General features: G+C 41.4%; 1 long non-coding RNA gene across 1 annotated transcript; it reads right to left on the reverse strand.

Annotated features, from left to right (window-relative positions):
* Positions 1–870: 870 nt before the first annotated feature.
* LOC123497471 (uncharacterized) lies at positions 871–3,709 on the reverse strand. Its single transcript, XR_012205805.1, has 5 exons — positions 3,295–3,709; positions 3,071–3,201; positions 1,644–1,754; positions 1,494–1,560; positions 871–1,379 (listed from the first exon to the last, which is right to left on the reverse strand). It is a non-coding gene; the product is annotated as an uncharacterized lncRNA (long non-coding RNA).
* Between the last annotated feature and the right edge of the window lie 2,291 nt (positions 3,710–6,000).

Raw genomic sequence — 6,000 nt, forward strand, 5'->3', positions numbered from 1 at the left:
CGATGATGCGAAGATTACATGATTGGTACATGAAAACCTGCAGAGAGTCTGATGGGATGAATACTTTGACGCTGAGAGTTAAACCGGAGCATGACCTCGTTGGAATTGAACTGCTGAATGTTCCATTTGAGGAGTTCGTTTTTCAATCAAAAGGCCCTCGATAAATCAACGATCACTTGTCACTGTCTGTAAATAGTACTACTTCTGTCATTAAGTCTCTCTATATAGGTCAGCTCTTTCATTGCATCTAGTTATAATTATCCTCACTATATTATGCAGATTGAAGATCGCCAAATTGAAGAAAAGACAAATCGGTGATATTGGGTTCATTAACACAAATCTCATAGATGCATATACGGTTGAAAAACATGCCAAAGAAGCCGAGGCCAACTTGCACTAGTAGAAAAAGGGGCTTTTACCCCGGTTGGTAAGGGCCTTTTGTCCCGGTTTTCGAACCGGGACTAAAGGGTCGTTACTAAAGCCCTAACCCTTTAGTCCCGGTTCTTACATGAACCGGGACAGAAGGTCCTCCACGTGGCCACTGCTGCCAGCCCAGGCAGGGGGGCCTTTGGTCCCGGTTGGTGCCACCAACCGGGACCAATAGGCAGGGCCTTTTGTCCCGGTTGGTGTCACCAACCGGGACCAATAGGCATCCACGCGTCAGCAGCTGGCAGGAGCTGAGGTTTTTGTTTTTTTTTTTGACAGGGGGTGGTTTAGGGGTTTTGGGGGGTTAATTTAGGTGTTTCATATATTGTGTTAGCTAGCTAATTAATAGAGAGAAGTGTCCTCTCTTATCTCCGTGCTTGGTCGACGTACGCTACGTACTATATACGTACCGGAGAGGAGTAGACACGCTAGCTAGTAATCAAATGAAGGAAACAGAAGATCGTCATGAACATATGCATACAGAGAGAAGTGATATCGACCACCTCTCCTTCTCCGAGATATTGGTCGAACAACAAGTTCTCGTATATCTATCCGACACTACCGGCTACATATATACAATAATTATCTCTTACAATACAATCTCCTAATTAAATTGTAGGAACACAGGGTCCACATAGTATTCTCCGTTTTCAACGATCACGTGGTCAAGGAAGAATGCCGCCAATTCCTCTTGAATTGCTCGCATACGATCTTCTGCTAGGAGTTCATCCCGCTTCCGAAACATCTAATTTGAAGAAGGGGGTCAATACATATATATATATATATGAATAAATGAAACTCGACACAAATGATGGTAATAAAATAAAATTGTGAATATTATTGCTTATGCACTTCATATTGTTCGTCAGAGTAGCCCCGCTCACAGGTCGTGTGGCGGATAGACTCGCAAACGTAGTATCCACAGAAATCATTCCCTTGTTCCTGCCAAACCACTTTACAAGAAATAGAGGTCAATCTAACTGATAAGCAAGCATGCTAAATGGTATTGATGAAACTAGCGCTTGAATCACTAGGAGATGTGCGGAACATGCTACTATAGTACTTACTTTCGGGTGATTAAATTGCAGCTTCTTCGGCAGTCCCGGAGCTTTTGAGGTGAATTTTCTCCAAACCCTGCCAGACAAAGAAAACAATTACTTGATATCAGGAAATGAACAAAGTTGCTGATATGGTGGATAATGATCGATTTAACTTACTTCTCGAGCATTTGAGTCATGTTCGCATAGTCCTGGGGATCTTTTCGTCTCGAGTCTAAGACGGTTACTACTCCCTGCTCAAGCTTAATCTCTAGGAGAATATAGTGGAAGCTGCGCATGCATGCATAAGTCATCAATTACATTACCATAACCTGGACTAATAAGGGAAATCGAATATGCACAAGACAGTAACACTCACTTGAAGTTGTAAGGAAAGAGTATTATATCTTTGTTTTGATTTAATACCAACGATTGTAACAAGTTGGCCTCGGCTTCTTTTGGCGAGGTGGGACTAAACACTGGCCGCAACTAGGACCAGGCCTTTAGTCCCGGTTTGTGGTAGGAACCGGGACTAAAGGGTGGTGGGCCAGGAGCGTGGCCCATTGGTCCCGATTTGTCCCACCAACCGGGACCAAAGGGTCCGGACGAACCGGGACCAATGCCCCCACGAGGCCCGGCAGGTCCCTGGCCGCACGAACCGGGACCAATGCTCACATTAGTCCCGGTTCGTGACTGAACCGGGGCTAATGTGAAAACTGTCCTGTGACCTAAGCCCTGTTTTCTACTAGTGAGTATGAAGCCAGACAAACTACACCAGAAACTCACCAGCATTGGACATGGCTTTTGTCAAACATTTTGGCTAATTCAATGTTATAGCGATCAAAGTGCCGTGATTTGCAAATTTACGGCACTACATTAGCCACTTGTTACAAGTTTGCTGGACTGTCAAGTCTGCGGCAATTATTTTACAATTTTATGGGGATTTAACAGTGGTATGGGGTGAACGTCCCAGCTGGGAAGCCTTCTCTTGAACGTACCACTTGCATGACTGGCTTGGTGCTGCAAATTTGTGGAGACACTAGACCCACCCAAGTAAGAAGACATGGGGAAGAACAGGAAAATTAAGCACCTGTATTCTAGGGGATGTTGATGTGGTTGATTTGGCTACATTATAATGCACCACTACTTTATTGTGGTGTTGCTGCCGCAGAGTGACCTCTCAAGTCAGTCAATGCCTGCCTTCTTGTGCAGGATGTTCTAGCCCATCAAAGGGGATGTTGACAAGTCTTTGCCAAATGGCTCATTTCTGTTCAGAATATACTCCATTGCATTATTGGCTTGTGGTTGGTGATGCAGAGATAGACAGTGAACGCTGTCCTGCTCATGGACAGTGACAGCAGGCTGCCAATCTTTAGCCACACCTAGTGAGGATAAGCTAATTGATCGCTTCCAACCGATCTGGCTACGGTACCTGAACCCCATCCCGAATTGTAGGCGGTGTTTCTTTAAGCTGCAACCGAGGGCAGACTAGTAAAGTGAACATTCTGCTGAGAGTAAATCAACCATAACCATATAGTACCAACTGATGGGAAAATATGAGCACCCGAAATTACCGCATGAAAATGGAAATCTGCACAGGAACTCACCAGCAGGGGACACTTGGCAATCTTAGTCTCGCATAGTGGAAGATAAGCTAACCGATGTGATGGTTTCTGACTGAGGTAACAGTAGAGTAACTGAATCCATCCCCAATTCTATGTGTTACTATTTTTTTAAGCTGCAACCAAGAGCACAAAGTAAAGATTTCGAGCACCGGAGATGAACTGCAGACACAGAATCAAGTAAAAAAACAACAACAGGAAATGAGCACCTGTACATGGATTTCATCTGAAGAGCTGAACTGAAGAGATTATAACCCAATCTCTTCTCAGGAGTCAGGAAGCATGTCCAATCAATTATTCAAAGGCCTCCGCTGCCTGCTCCAAGGACACTGGAGGCGGAACATGGAGAGGGCGTGAGCGACCGTCATGGAGGTGGAGGGCACCAAGACCAACAGGAGGGAGGTTAGTGGCCGTTCTCGGCTCTCAGGCCGATGCCGCGGAATGGTGGGAAGGGTGAATGGAAGGGGCTCAAAGTTACGTGAGGTAGGAGAGCAAGGAGGAGGAGGTGGCGAGGTTGGCGCGGGCGTCGGGCGGCGGCGCCGGAGGGGCGGGCACGCCATGGACCGCCATGGTGGAAAAGGCAAAATAGAGAAGAAACAGGTCGCCGTGTATTGGGTTGGGCTCTCGTGACTTAGTCCTCTCAGCCCATGTTCAACCTGAACCTCAAGAAAAAAAAAACATATTCAACCGTTCTTGTGCCGCTCGGTCCGTTTTGCTGCCTCGACGTCCCCAACTAGACATCCTCAAAATCCTTAGGCCCTTTCCATTTTTCCACGGATGTACAGGTGCTAAGCATGACATATATAAGCAAAAAATAACATAGCACACTAATTAAAGGAGGAGAGAAAGCACTTTAATGACCCTAGAAGAGCCAATGTCAAGCACGTCAGCCTAAGCAAAACACTTAAATGAAGGAAGCTCATCAATGCATGAAAGAGTTTAGGTGCTAAACCACAAGTTAAACATCTATGCATTGAGGACTTGAGTTGCTAAGCTATTTCATGCACTTAGCAGCTCACCTAAGCACCTTTGCATTGAACAAGCCCTTATTTGATGCATCTTGCGGCATAATGTCGTTGTTTCGCACATGAGAACGCGCGACTGTTTAGATTGGGCCGGCCCGTTTCAGCATTTGAGCGTTCCATTTTCAGAAACCTTCTAGAGTTTTTCAGCCGGTTTTCTACGGTTGTGCAGAACTTCTAAAATGTTCTTGAACTGGGTATTTTCTCTTCTTTTTAATTTTTGTTTTTCTTTTTTCTCCCTTTTCCCTTTTTTGTTTATTTTGTTTATGTTTTTTGCTTTGTTGTTTCTTTTTTATTTCTTCTATTTTCATTTTTCTAATATTATTTTTTATTTTTTAAATGTTCGGAAATTAAAAAATATGTATTTCACATTTTATCCACAAATTTTTAAAAAGTTTAGACGTTCAAAAAAATTGTCCGCTTCTTTTAAAAAAATGATACATACCAAAAAATAGAATTTTATAAAATGTTTATTATTTTTATTTATGTATTACAAAATTATTCACATTTTCAAATTTTGTTAAGGATTTTCAAATTGGTCTTGATCTGAAACTATTCTGAAAGGTGCAGGGTTTGTATTGTTTATCAAATTAGTTGGGTTTGTATTTGTTTATCAAATTGAAATGGGTTATTTATGTCCAGGCATGACATCTGTGACAACAGTACTAGAGGCATGTTGATGACCAGCTTTCAAACATAACATTTCAGATACTTCCTTTGGCATTGCAATCTTATTTTTCCAATCAAGTTTTTGTTCACATTTCAGATACTTCCTTTCGCATTTTTGTACAAACCGATTATTATTGCATGGTTCAACAACCATGAACTGAACATTTCTAGTCACTCACACATTACATTATGAAGTAACTAACTTCCTTATAGTAGTTTTTAGCATCTAATAATAAGAATGAGGATGGATATGTAGAACCTTCTGAAGTTAGGCAATATATGATCTAAAGATTCTGCTTTTATAATATGATATAAAAAATTGCTTAATTTATCCAATATTCAACTTGTGTTTTTCCATCACTTTTGTTAAAGGCGGGCAATTTTTGATTTAACCCACTCATAATTGGTCGTGATGTATGACAAATAACCATCATATTCGTATCATTTTTCTATTGGTGCAAATAAATCTCATAAAGATGATTGGAAAACATAGTACCAAATGATTAGGGGAGTATTTCATGGTCTGGACTATCTTCATAACCAAGGCATTACTCATTTGGATATAAAACCCGACAATATTCTTTTGGATGCTTGTTTGGATCCTAAAATTATAGAGTTTGGGCTATCAAGATGCTTTGATGACAGAATATCAAGAGTTTACAGTGAACCGTTTCTGGAACACCGTAAGCTAGGACTATCAAGATTTGTTTTCTTTGATATTCATTGGTATGTCATATTTTTATGCACATATATTAAAATTAGCCATCATACTATCATGCAGGCAGTGATGGAGCTTAGTGAGGGCCAAAGGGGGCGATAGCCCCCCTCCCTGCAACCAACTATATTTCTTTACATAAACACGTAATATTTGACATGATTTTGGCCAAATTTAACATACTACACTAGATTATTCCCCTCAACTCTGTTTAAGACACATTTAGCCACGTCTCAAATTGCGTTGAAGCTCCGCCACTGCATGCAGAGGGAGCCTTGCACTACAGATCATGTATGGTTTGGGTATCATAATCATAAAAATATTAATAGAGAGTAACAACTATGATTTTGAAAATGTAAGAATAAATTACCTTTTCATTTCAATCGATCTTTTCTAATGAACTCAAATTTTGCAGTTCCATGCTACATAGTCGAATCAACAACAGTTAATGGTCGGGGTTTTATGTATGAAATTATGCTAATAGTCTTAAGCAACTTTAAAGTATTCCT

The sequence above is a fragment of the Aegilops tauschii genome, chromosome 3 (assembly GCF_002575655.3).
Source record: "Aegilops tauschii subsp. strangulata cultivar AL8/78 chromosome 3, Aet v6.0, whole genome shotgun sequence".
Classification (NCBI taxonomy): domain Eukaryota; kingdom Viridiplantae; phylum Streptophyta; class Magnoliopsida; order Poales; family Poaceae; genus Aegilops; species Aegilops tauschii.